Here is a 14599-nt window from a genome sequence, read left to right on the forward strand (position 1 = left end):
AAATATATTAAAAAAAAAAAAAAAAGAAGGCAGGCAGGTGAGCAGTTGGGAGCCAGCAGTCTTGGATTGTGAGAGGGATATCCGACTGCCCGTTTAGGCCCTAAACGGGCAGTCGGACGTCCCTCGAGGGGTCCCAGATTGGAGAGGTTGCAGGCTGGGCTGAGGGACACACACCCCCATGCACAAATTTTGTGCACCAGGCCTCTAGTTTGTATAATAAAAATAAACTCATTAGTTGCTCACTATGTGCTAGGCTATTTTCATATATTATTTCATCTAATTCTTATAAACATCCTATAAGAGACTGCTTTATCTCCATTTTAGAGATGTGGAAATGGAGACCTAGTAGAGGGAAATATAAATTTTTTATATTAGTATGCTCACTGATCAGTAAATATATTAACTTTTTGTCTTTTGTGTCTGCTTTAAACATTTTCCCTAGTCTGGGTTTGCTGTTTAATTACTTTTACCAGCAAAAGTTTTATGTTTTTATGTTGTTAAATCTGTCAAACCTTTCTTTAGTGATTTTTTTTTTCTATTCTAAATTTAGAGAGCCCTCTCTTTGGCAGCTTGATACATATCTAACTAACATTCTCTTCTAATTTGTCTGTGGGTTTTTTTTCCTGTTTATTTTAATACACATGTCCAGAATTACCTTGGTAGGTGATATAAGGTTAAAAAAAAATCTAAATGGATCTATTGTCACCTAAACAGCCAATTGCTAGATACAATTTATTTTAAAATCCCCTTTACTACACCATTACTTGTGATATTTTCTAAAATATAACAGAATTTGTTTCTGAGTTAGCGGTTCTGTTCCCTTGATCTGATTATCCAGTTTGTGACACTACCACATTGCTTTAATTTCACTAGAAAATGCTAATACTTCCTTAATATTTTTTCATTAGATTTGGACATCTTCCACCTTTAGATATTAGTATGTAAGTTTTGTGGATAGAAACTGTAACTTTTAAACTAAATTATGTTCTATAAATGAACACATTTTAAAGACCTGTTGTATGGTGACTATTATCTCATAGGCCAATGTTTAAAACAAATTGCTTTAACATGTCCATAAACTGTAAGGTATCTAGGAGACAAGATATTCATTAACATCTGATTGCAGAAATTCAGTTAGAAAGATAGTGTTATCATTTTATGAACTGTATAATAGCTTATCATTAACTTTTCATTTTTAAAAAATATTTTCTTGTTAAATTTATTGGAGTGACATTGGTTACTAGGGTCATATAGATTTCAAGTGTACATGTCTGTGATACATGATCTATATATTGCATTGTGTGCCCATCACCCAAAGTCAAATCATCTTCCCTCATCATATACTTGGCCCCTTTATCCTTTAGTACCACCTGATCCCCTTCCTTCTGTTAACCACCATACTGTTGTCTGTGTCTATGAGTTTCAGTTTTTTCCTTTTTATTTCATTTATTGGGGTGACACTGTTTAAGAAAATTATACAGGTTTCGGATGCACAATTTTACAACACATCAACTGTGCACTTTATTGTGTTCACCACCCCAAGTCAAGTCTCAGTCCATCACCATTTATCCTCCTTATACCCTCCTCCTCCATCTCTCTCTGACAGCTGTCAGCCTGCTCTCTATTTGAGTCTGTCCTTGTTTTGCTTGTTAGTTCATTTTGTTCATGAGATTCCCACATCTGAGTGAAATCATATGGTACTTGTCTTTCTCTGACTGGCTTATTTCACTTAGCATAATGCCCTCCAGGTCCGTCCATGCAGTTGCAGATGGTAAGATTTCCTTTTTTTTTTTTTTTACAGCTGAGTAGAATTCCACTGTGTGAATGTATATGAGTTTCAGTTTTATATTCCATATATGAGTGAAATCATACGGTTCTTAGCTTTTTCTGACTGACCTATTTCTCTTAGCACAATATTCTCAAGGTCCATCCATGTTGTCACAAATGGCAGTATTTCATCTTTTTTATGGCTGAGTAGTATTCTATTGTATGTATGTACCATATCATCTTTATCTAATCCTCTACTGAAGACCACTTTGATTATCTCCATGTCTTGGCCACCATTAATAATACTGCAATGAACGTAGGGGTGCATATATCTTTGCGAATACATGTTTTCAAGTTTTTAGATACCTAGGAGAGAGATTTCTGGGTCATATGGTAACTCTATTCTTAATTTTTTGAGGGACCACCAGACTTTTTTCCATAGTGGCTGTACCAGTCTACGTTCCCACCAGCAGTGAATGAGGGTTTCTTTTTCTCCATAACCTCTCCAACACTTTTTATTACCTATCTTGTTGGGAATAGCCATTCTAACAGGTGTGAGGCGGTATCTCCTTATAGTTTTGATTTGCAGTTCCCTAATAGCTAGTGAAGTTGAGCATCTTTTCATTTATCTGTTGACTGTTTGTATGTCTTCTTGGGAGAGGTGTCTGTTCAGGTCCTCTGCCCATTTTTTTAATTGGATTGTTTGTTTGGTGTTGAGTTGTATGAGCTCTTTATATATTTTGGATAGTAGCCCTTATCAGACCTGTTGTTTGCAAATATATTTTCTAATTTGATTGGTTGCTGTTTTGGTTTGTCAGTTGTTTCTTTTGCTGTATAGAAGCTTTTCAGTTTGATATAGAATAAAGCCAGAGGTATCACATTACCTGACTTCAAATTACACTATAGAGCTATAATAATCAAAACAGCATGGTATCGTCAAGGAAAACAGACACACAGATCTGGGGAACAGAATTGAGTGCCCAGAAATAAAACCACATGTACATGGGCAAATAATTTTTGACAAAGGAGCTAAAAACACACAATGGAGAAAAGAAAGCCTCTTCAATGAGTGGTGCTGGGAAAATTAGAAAGCCACATGCAAAAGAGTGAAACTAGATTAGTTTGTGATTTTATGAATTTGGCCCCAAAGGCAAGGGAAGTAAAGGCAAAAATAAATGAATGCGACTGTCTTTTAAATGAATGAGATTTTCTTTTAAAAAATCATAGTTACTGCCATCTTCCTTGAGAAAATGCTTACTCTTGGCTGAAATTTTCTTTCTTACTGTACACCATGTTCAGGACAGTGAGAATATTCACTGAATATTGTAGTTGTATAAACATTGTCTTCCATCAAGTCATTAGTGAAAGTTATGGGCTTTAGTAATGGCAGAATGTTAGGGAAATGATGAAAAGGCCTTAATATATGTGCATTCATGCCTTCCCATTTTTTGTCTTTTCCCATTCCACTGATTATTCTCATTTCCCCAGACATTTCCTTTGCTTACTTTAAAGGAAATAATCACATAAATCCTGTAACCTTATTGATGTAAAAGACTTATGTAGAAAGAATACGTGTGTGTGTGTGTGTGTGTGTGTTGTGTGTGTGTGTGTTTTCATTTTAAAATATCCAAGTTTATATCCTGGCTTGGACCGCCTCATCAGAACAGGTAAGGCAAGTTTTAATAAAGTTTCAGAAGTCCTTTTTATCTTTCTTATGAACCCTGCCATGAATCTCCAATTATGGATGAAGGACCCTAGGAAGGACACTCTGAGAAAACTGACACCTAGATCAACTAAGGTTTACCTCTCCAGGATTTTGTTTCTTATCTGTTTTTTATAAACCGTATAACTTCATTATGAAGCCACTAAAGTGGGATACTGATGTTCCTTCATCATCCTATACGTACAAGATAACTCTCTTAGTTTAAATTCAAGATAGGATATAGTGGTTTGGACAAAGTTTTTGTCCCTAGAATATTAACTGCAAATTAAATGCCAGTTTCTAAAAAAGAGCACTGCGGTATGACTTGTCAATTAGAAGGAGCACAACTACAAGGCCATGGCGTGCGATATCAAGCAATAGAGACAATGCAGGCAAATATCTGTCAGAGTTACAGATCACCTCACTGGGAAGGACTAATGCAAGGGAAACCAACTAAAGATAAGAAGAGGGATTCATCAGTGTCTCACCAAAAGGTCACACAATAAAAGTTTTGCAATTTTTTTACGCTACTGTGGTTACCATCATCCCCTCATTTTCTATGTGTTCATATCGTTTAAAGCATTTTAATAGATACTTTTATTACTAAACACAAAAATGCAATTTGTAATGAGCAATATTTATTTCACCCCTTTTTCACGGATTGCGCAATAAAATAAACTCAGGCCTCAGCTGGCCAGCTTCAGAACTTAGGTAATCGGAATGCAGATACTACTAGGGCAAATTCTAGAATGCACTGTAGAACGAACCTAAAGACCTTCTCCTGGGTCCTGAAGAATGGCAGTTAAAACAGGCTAGTCTGAGACGCATGAGGGCCAAAATACAAATCAAGACGAGAGAAACTTCACACAAGGTGAAGTAAAACGGCTAGAGAAAATGATGCACCCTTCCCCCTAGTGAGTGTCCCACACTAGCCAATCTGAAGTCCCCAACATTTAGAATCCACTCTCAATATGCTAGGAAGAACAGCAACCTCCCTGAGAAAACCTACATTGTTAACTTGATCCTCTTTCTGATTATGCGGCCTTGGTTAATTAGCATCAGAGACTTGGTGTAATGAATAAATAATACAAAATATCCTCTACATAATTGCCTAGGCATCCATGAATTTAGAGAGAAACCCCAGAGCATGAGAATTACCCTACAGGAAACCATTTTGCAGAAATAATTTTATAAAAGCATTCATATTCAAAATTTTCGAATATCTTAACTGCACTATTCAAAACTTTGCTCTATCCCATCTTGGCACAAATGAGGGCATCCTACTTAAGATTGTAATCTTTCCCTGACTGGCATACCCAGGCTCCTTCCTCTACTGTTTTCTCCCATAGCACTTTCCAGCTTTTAACATACTAAATCACTTAGGTTTTGTGCTTTTATCAATCTACCTATCCCCACCACTAAATATAAGTTCTACCTGGGCGGGGAGTTTTGTTTATTTTGTTCATGGATGTATTCCAAGCACCTAGAATAGTACACATGACATACAGTAGGAACTCAATATTGTTGAATGGATGAGTGCGTGAATTTCTAATACAATTTTAAAATGAAACATTTTCAACTTAAGTAACAACTGTGAAAGCAGATCTAACCAAATATGCACTGATCCAATTAGCAGGGTGTTCCTTTCATATGGAAGTATATTTTATGGAGATTTGTCTTTTGAAATAACACAAACCTTTAAAAACAAAACAAAACATGTGTGAACATCGGCTCATTGAACTGATTTGACCTTATTCCCAGGAGAGAGTTCATTTAAGAACAGGAAAGTTCAAAGTCAATGAATCATAAAGCAATAAAAAAAAAAAAAAAAAGGAAATGACTTTTTTATGAACTCTGCAAGTTCAGAACCATTTAGGGTAATATTATTATGTTAGGAATTCCTCAGAGCTGATGTCTTAGGGCAAAAGGTTTGGCTATAAAGAGAATGATAAATAGATATATGTATACTAGGATTGATCCAACCAAATATGTATTGAACTTCAAAGGAATTTCCCTTGAAAAATAATCTTCAGAACAAATTTACTAAGCACAAGAAAATTGGGCTCATTACTTTATAACCATATTTCATTTTTAACTGAAACTTCTCTCAAGTAAGCAGCTCACTGTTAGGTCTGATCAAGTAATTGAATCAATACCGCCTCCCCTGGGAACTGACCTTTAGGCCTTTTGCTAGACCACATTCCACTTGCTCAGACTATTATCTCTCCCCTCCGGATTTTCCCAAGATCTGGACTCCGCCCAGAGAGTTCCCTGCCTTGAGTCCTTTAAAACCTCTGATTCCCCACCCGTGGGTGCTGGCGCCATTTGGAGACTCAGCCCATCTGGTATCCAGACAACCTAATAAATGTATAATCCCTCACCACTTTTGGCCTCTTGCATTCCTCCCTAACACTCACTAATCTATATGTATAAAAGCCTAAGCAACGGAACAACTGAAACAACCAGTTGACCAGTCGCTATGATGTGCACTGACCACCAGGGGGCAGACACTCACAGGAGCTGCTCCCTGGTGGTCAATGTGCTCCCACAGCAGGAGCACCATTCAGCCAGAAGCTGAGCTCATGGCTGGCGGGCGAAGCTGCGGTGGCGGGAGCCTCTCCCACCTCCATGGCAGTGCTATGGAGCAGTGAGCAGCGAGGGGCAAGTGGCAAGTGGCAAGCGGCGCCAGATGAGCAGGAGCAGAGTGGTGCCCGGCCCGGTTCGGGTTCCTCCTAGGCTGCCTGCTGCTTTGCGTACTGCTACATCCGCCGAGGGGTCCCAGATTGCGATAGGGTGGAGTCCAGGCTGAGGGACCCCAACCGGTGCACAAATCCATGCAATGGGCCTCTAGTTTATATATATAAAAAGCTAATATGCTAAGTGTCCCTCCAACCATCCGACCAGTCACTATGACGTGCACTGACCACCAGGGGGCAGACACTCAACGCAGGAGCTGCCATGACGCGCACTGGCCATTTACAAAGAAATGTCACCAGGGACCTGGTGCTGACAAAGCAACACTCGGCTTCCCCCAAGTGGGACGCAGGCCCCGCCACCACCCCGGAGTGACAGCCTACAAAATCACAGCCAACGCTGCCAAGACCCCAAGGTGCACAATGCAGCCCACAGCCCAGCCCAGCCCAGAAATGGTTGCTGTGGGCACCAGCTAATGATGTCACATAGCAATGCCCCGCTTCCTCTCCCTAGTACCTAGCCTTCTTGGAATTTCTTCAGCCCAGGAACCCGACTTGCTTCATAGCCAAGTGCAAACATTTCACACTTTAACCAAATGTCTGTGAAGTGTTTTCCCATGCCTCATCTCATTTGATCCTCACAGAAGTCCTGGAGTGGGTAGACAGGAGACTTGGTAGAATCCTATTTTCTTTTCATTAGCTGGAAAACAGAGATTTAGAAAGTTTAGGAACTTGACCTGACTGAAAAGAAGTAAGAAATGGTGGACCTTGAAGACTTCAGGTTTTCTTACTGCACAGAATATAGTCAAACACTGCTGCAGTTAAATGTTTTACTCTTTGTTCTCCCTGCATGATCTACAATAATAATCTGCTTCGTGTTGATATTTACTGCTGTGTTGCTGACAATTACCTGAAGGAGAAGATGGGGTGCTTCACTGGGCTGGAAAAAGTTTAGCTACATCAGAGAGCAGGTCTAATTAAGCAAGTAATTCTATATAGACAAAAGGCCAAGTTGGCTCATGCATGCGCAATACATATAAAGCTCTCACTGGCGCCATTCGGACGTGTGTGTTTCCATCTGTCATTGTAGATCATGAATTTGGTTGACACTTCTATTATAGAGAAAGGGAAAATAATGATATTAAAACATTTCTCCTAATTAATTTCCTTTCAATGTGCATGAATCCATGCACTGGGCCACTAATAATAATAATAATAATAATAATAATAAGAATAACAACAAGAACAACAGAAGTAAAGGTTCAGAACTTCTACATGCAGGCAGTAAGCTCACTGCTCTAGATTTACTGTCTCATTTTACAAATGAGGAATTTCAGTAGTAGTGAGAATAAATAAATTCTTCAATGACAAATGATCTGAACTTAAATTAAATCTTAGTGTTAAAGCCCATTTTCTTTACTGAAATGCTATCTTGTCTCTTGTTTCTAAAACTTAAATTTATCAGTAAAAGGTCAAATTTGATACTGATGAGAACATTCAAAACATATTTCTGTATATTCTGAAGACAAATACAAAAGAAGTTCAGACTACTTTATTTCTTGGCAGGCCGTCTTAAAATCAATTCATAGCTCCCTTCAGTATTTACTTGGGAAAGGATAGTGCTCATTTCTTTTTATTATTGACTTTATGGAGAGAAAGAGAGGGAAACATCAATGTGAGAGGGTAACATCAATTGGTTGCCTCCTACACACTCCCTAACCTGGGATCAAAATCACAACCTGGGTGTGTGCCCTGACCAGGAATAGGGCCCACCACCTTCCGGGATGATGCTCCAACCAGCTGAGCAACTCCAGCCAGGGAGATAGTGCTCATTTTAAATGTAAAAGTTCAGTTTTGTTTGTTAAAAACAAAACAATACAGTCACCCTGTATACTAAAATTACACCGATCTTTATCCCTGAATGCAAACATTCAACTTGAAGGACTGTGTGCCCATTCATCTTCATATCATCAGCATCTAGCAGAGTGCCTGCCATATAATTAGTGCTCAATAAACATATTTAACAATCAAGAAAGAAATATTTGCTTCAGTTAAGTCCATCTTTTTTGTGTGAATATGCTTTAAAATGGCAAATAATGCTGTCAATGGGAATTTCTCATGTCTATTCAACAGACAAAAATTGAGTACAGTACCTGCTATCTATCTCTACTCCACCTTGTATTAGGCACTAGCAGCACAGCGCGCGCGCGCGCGCACACACACACACACACACACACACACACACACACACACACACAAAGATACAAGCTTCCTTCCCTCATAGAAATCTACTCTTCAGGGGAATGACAATTAAGTCCTTAATTGGCCTTCCCTCCTTATTCTCTTCCTCAGTTAAGTTATGAAGTGATTTCAAGGAAACGTACCTCCAGATCTTTTCATCTTTGGGATGATTCTTTGAGATTGATATGGAAGCAGCAATTAGATAAAATGCATCCAAGTTACCCAGACAGTTGATGGCAGAACCAAAGCTGGACTCATTACTTCAGTCTACCATATATTTTTTTATTTGCTTAAGTATCATCTCTATTTTCACCTCTGACTTTTCTTATAAACATGCTACAGAAATTTTCAGAAATATGAGGATTTTTGAAGAAATGTAGACTATTGGGAATTCTTAATGTTGCTTGTTTTAACCAGTTAATTTTGGCCTTCACTATATTTGACTATTCTTTAATAAAGTCCCACTGAGAGATGAATAATTGTAATTAGGATCCTGGACTCTCTTCTTTATCCACATCTCCATGCCTTATAAAATTTTTTATTTTTTTCCATTGTAAAAAAAATTGTAAAGTAAAGAAGTTAAAAAAAATACTGACCTAAATTTCATCACTAAAAAACCATTCTTGTCTATCTACTGAACTTACTAGTATAGTCAATCTTCCAAACCCAACTGTGCTATAATAAAGAATTGGTCTCATTTTGTCCAGGATTCCTGGCATGGAGCTCCTAAAGGCCTTGGAATTTCCGGAGTGATGTCTTTGTTATGCGAATGAGGTGGCTCAGGGTGGGCCTCTAGGATGGGGCTAATCACTAGAAAGTCCTACTACATGATTAGAGGATTGAAACTTTGGGCCAGTGCTTCCTCTGGGTAGGGGTTGAGGGCTGGAGCTTGAGTTCCATCACATGGCCAATATAATCAAGCACACCTATATAATGACACTCAATAAAAATCCTGGACACCAAAGCTCAGTGGAGCTTTGTGGTTGGTGACCACATCGATATGCTTGGAGGAGTGATATGCCCTAACTTCATGGAGAGGGCATAGAAGCCCTGCATCCTTCCTATACCTCATCCTATGCATATCCTTTATAATAACACTACAAGATTAAGTATATAAAAAAAACAAAAACAACCAGTTTTCACATTTGGAGATATTTCTTTCTATTATTACAGCAATTAATTTGCTTTACATAGCTAATATCATGCTGTCACGATTTCCACCTGCCTTTTTCCTTGTATATTAACATAGGTATTTTCCAGTGTTATTACAAACTCTTTTCAAGCACATTTTATTGTGTCCATTTTAATGATGCAGAAATGAAGTTATGAAAGACTGAGTAACCTGTCCAAAGCCACTCAGCTAAAGGACGAAGTTGGAATTCAAACCCTCCTGAGCCCCATTTTATTCTCACCTTTTTCTTGATCTTACTCCTTTGTCCTCTCTCCCATTAATTCCATAATTCATTTAAAAACTCCTGTGCTTTTAAAAGTATATATTTTTATTTATTTCAGAGAGGAAGGGAGAGGGAGATAGAAACATAAATGATGAGAGAGAATCATTGATCGACTGCCTTCTGCACATCTCCCACTGAGGGTTGAGCCTGCAGTCTGAGCATGTGACCTGACCAAGAATGGAAAGGTGACCTCCTGATTCATAGGTTGATGCTCAACCACTGAGCCACACCGGTCGGACTTCTTGTGCTTTTTAGATAGATTTATTTTAATAGAGGACAGTGCCTTACTCAAAGGGGTGATTCTGTAGTGAAGTTTTAAGGCTGATAGAGTTTATAGAACTTCCAAAGAGCCCTGATGATAACTTAGGCAGCTACCCTACTAGTCTGACTTCTATAAAGTTGCCTCTGATATCAGACTCTTGACAATATTTTCAACAGGCATTTATTAAAGCTTTATTTTTGTAGGTTGCTGTACTGTTAAGCTAGAAAGAGAAATTCCTCATCATAAAAACATTAATAATAAATACCAAGTTGGAAGTACAGATAATGAGCTTGGGAGGGCTAGAAATCACTTCTGACCAGTGTAGACAAAAGGGTTCACAGGAGAGTAAAATTCAGGCTTTCATTTGCCATTGACTTGACACATGGCTAAGTCACTTAATTTTAAATTAAGTCAATTTATTATCATCTGATTACTTCAATGTTGCAGCATTGGCTAAATAAGGTTAAGAGAAATAACCTCTTTAGAGATTATTAGAGTTACATTGAGAGTAAGGTGGTTTTTTTCTTTTTCTTTTAAGTGCACGTGTGCATAGAATCAATCTGATGTAATCCAACGTGAGTTTAGGTACAGTCATTCAATGTTCCTTGTCATCAAGATAATCACATGTCCTTTATACATAAAAATCAATCACACCTACATGGGTGGAGAGTGCGTGGGTCCTTTATTGTTGTTGCCACAACTGAGTCATTTGTCTTGCTCTTTGGACGGAAATCTCGGGTATATTCTTTTTCTGACTCAGGTCAATCAAGTTCATCAAGGTGGACTTCTTTCAGAGTATTGAACTTTAATTCATACTCAGATAGCTACAGAGGAGCTAGGAGAAACAGGGGAAATGAGTTACTGCGGTAATCAGGGAAAGAAACGCAGAGGATTTACAACAAAGGAAGCATGGGAAGACCCTCCTGAAGAATTAAAGTTTTCCTTTTTAGAAGTAGGAAAAGTAGATGGAAAACATAATAGATATGTTGTACATTTATTGACAACACATTTACAGAAAATAAAAAGGAAGAATTTGAATGAATATTCATTTGTGCATTGTTTAATAGGCTATAAGAGAAAGACAACTAATGAGTGTACTAAAACACTGGTGGACCTTCCACATCTAATATCTAATATCTCAGTACACTAGGAGAAACTCACTCTTTATGGAATTTATATGGCAAATACTCTTTTACATTTAAGATTGAGTTGTTTGATAGATCTTTGCATATTAGATTTGCTTCAGGTAGGGTAGAAAGTTGTGTTTCAGAAAAAGGTTAATGTTATTTGGGTGGCAAATAGGTTCAAACAAAATAAGGCAACTAGCTTGTCAATAGCATTTATAGAATTCATATCACTGGAAAAGCATTGTACTAACTATTATACAAACAAACAAAACACACTTTCTGTCTATCTGGGACAATAAAACTGATACAAATAAAATAATCTACAATCTCCCTGAAGGCAGAATGTAATGTTTAAATCATCTACCACTAAAATTTAGCACAATATTTAGCATATGGCAAGCACTTAGTAAATGTTTGTGGAACAAATATTGACTGAACAGAAGCCCAAATTTATGGAGAAACATCCCAATAAGTATAAGTTCAAATAATTTAAAATATTTTAAATAATTTCAAATGTTTTAAGCAGCATACAATTTAAGTACAATATTCTTAGAATAAAAAACCTTTATATAATTTTATAAGTCAATCTGCTCATTCATTTTTCCATTTGTTCACGTCACATATATTTATTGAGCATTTACTATGTGCCAGACACTGTCTCTAGGTTGTTCGAGCAAAATAGTATGACATTTTAATAAAAACCTGAAGAAAATGAGGAAATGAGCTATACTGCACAGCTAACTTAAAGAGAAGGAGTTTCAGACACAGAAAATGTGAAGTGCAAAATGCCCCAAGCTGGGAGCATGCCCCAATACTCTAGGAACAGAAGGCCGATGACACTGGAACAGAATAAGAAAAGAGTAATAGGAGATGAGGTCAGAGTTAAGAGGGGGCCAGATCATGTAGGAACTTGGGAAAAACCTTGGATTTACTCTGAGGAAGAGGAGAAAATGGTTGGATAGTGACAGAATTAGACTTGACTGACTCTTAACAATACACCCTACGGAGATGAGGGTGGAGAGAGACTGTAAAGAAGGGTAAAGGTAGAAGCAGAAAGACCATCAAGTTCATCACATGTCCTTTATACATAAAAATCAATTGTTGTTATTTCAATATTCATGATGACAGATGCTAGGGGAAGTGGCAATGAAGGCATAAAATGGCATTGTACTTGTTCACTTTCCTCCACTGTAAAATGGGGGTGAGAATAATAGTCCCTACTTCACAGGGTTCTTGTGAGGATTAAATAAGTTAATATCTTCAGACAGTTTCTGGTACATGGCCAGTGCTTAGTAAATGTTTATTATTATTATTACTAGAGGCCTGGTGCATGAAAATTCATGCACTGGAGGGGGGTCCTCAGCCTGGCCTGCCCCCTCTCACAGTTCGGGAGCCCTCAGGGGCAGGAGGCCACTGGAAATCAGGGGAAGGTGATGACTCATCACACCTCTGCTGGACCTGGTTACCTGAGCCTCGGGCAGCCCTGGGCAGCTGGGCAGCCTCCATTCAAGGCTTGCCTGTGCCTCGGGCTGGCCCTGGATGGCTGTGGGGCTAATGGGACTGGGGGACTCTGGGGGCAGGTGCCCCGGCGGGGCTGAGGGGACCGGGCACCACCATCTTGTGGATGTGGGTGCTGCCATCTTTGAGGGCGTGGCAGTCAATTAGCATATTCCCTTCTTATTGGCTGTGGGCGCCGCCATCTTTGAGGGTGGGGCAGTCAATTAACATATTCCCTCCTTATTGGATGTGGGTGATGCCACCTTTGTGATGGTGTGAGGGTCAATTAGCATATCCCCTCTTTATTAGATAGGATTCCCACAGATATGTGTAGGACAGACTGCAGCAGGAATGTGAATCTTGAGTATTGGGAGAGTACATACAAGTTTGTGAAGGGGCTACATGCTGGTGGAGGACAGGAAGATGCAGAATTATGGGGAAGCACACTTCAAAAAGGGAAAATAGCTGCTTGCATGAAAGTGTGTGTGAAGACTTGGAAAGGGACTGCTTGGCTTCCCTGAGGAACTGCCAAGCGCAGCTGTGACATATTCCCAGAGTGGTGGGCAGTAATGTGAGACCAGAGTCTGTCTTAAAGGATTGTGGCTTGGAAGTAGCTAGAACTGTCTATTAGTTTAGGTCCATCATATGTTATATCCATATTTTCATGACCGTGGAGCAAAGAAACTAAAAAAATATGTGTTAGAAAAACAGAGCTCTTTTGAAAACTCTGGTCTGTTCTGATCCTTAAACTATGTGTGTTCTTGATAGAGATTTTTCACTTGAAGCTCAAGCATGTAAACATAGTATAAGCAGCATTATATTATATTTAAAAATATCTGCATTATTTCAGGGAGGAATTAAGGCAGTGTACAAGTACACATATAATCTAACAAGATGTCAAACTAAAGGTGGGACAAAGTAAAATAAAAGTGGAAACAGAGCAGAGGCATAAATCAGATTAAAAATCCATGTGTTTAAGAGGAAAGCTTTACCCATGTGCTCCAGGTGGGACCACAGGGTTGGTGTTAAGCCTGTAAGCAGTTGAACAGATGCTGCTCACGTGCATGTCGTTAGAAGATAGAGAAAATCAGTGGCTTGTTAGAGAATCTAATTAACAGTTTGTAGAGAAAGAAACCTGACTGTATGGCTAAAACAAAAATCAAGGCAAGGAAAATTTGGAGTAAAGAATGGAAAGAAAATTATGGCTTTGAAGTATGACCTTCAAAAGCAGGGGAAATGCTCATACTACGCAGTAAAAAAAATAAAAGAGTTTCCTTTTAAACTTTTGCAGTGAGCTGAGAGGCCACAAGCAGAGAATGCACTCTTTCTATCCTAAAATGTCCGTTTCAATGTACATATTAACATTTTTTTCCTATTTATGTCCTTCCCTTGATCTTCAAATACAAGACTGATGAACAGATAACCACAGCAACTGTCAAACACACCGAAGAAAGACTCTTGCAGAAAACGTCATCTAAGAACGCTGCTAGGAAGGAAAGTTTAACTCGTTTTAACTACAAAATGGACCAGGTCGGAGATTGTTTTATTAACTATATTAGATGTGATACCAAAGAAAGTTTCTCTTATCTACTCGAGACCTGGGGAGCCAAACTATGTCTCTCCGGAGAGGAGAGAGAGTTTTCTGGACATGTAGAGACATCACCCTATAAATGTGTGTGCCCCCAATGACTCAGCGGGTAGGCGGTTCTCCACTCGCTCTTTTGTGGAGGGGCAAGGGTAGCAAGGACATTCCTCCTGGAAATCAACCTGTTTCGTAACTAGTGCGATGGGCAGTCAATGGAGCGGGGCGGGAGCAGTCCCAGCTGGTCTGGCTGATTGGCTGGGCAGAAGCGCCC

Source organism: Eptesicus fuscus, chromosome 14 (genome assembly GCF_027574615.1).
Source record: "Eptesicus fuscus isolate TK198812 chromosome 14, DD_ASM_mEF_20220401, whole genome shotgun sequence".
NCBI lineage: Eukaryota > Metazoa > Chordata > Mammalia > Chiroptera > Vespertilionidae > Eptesicus > Eptesicus fuscus.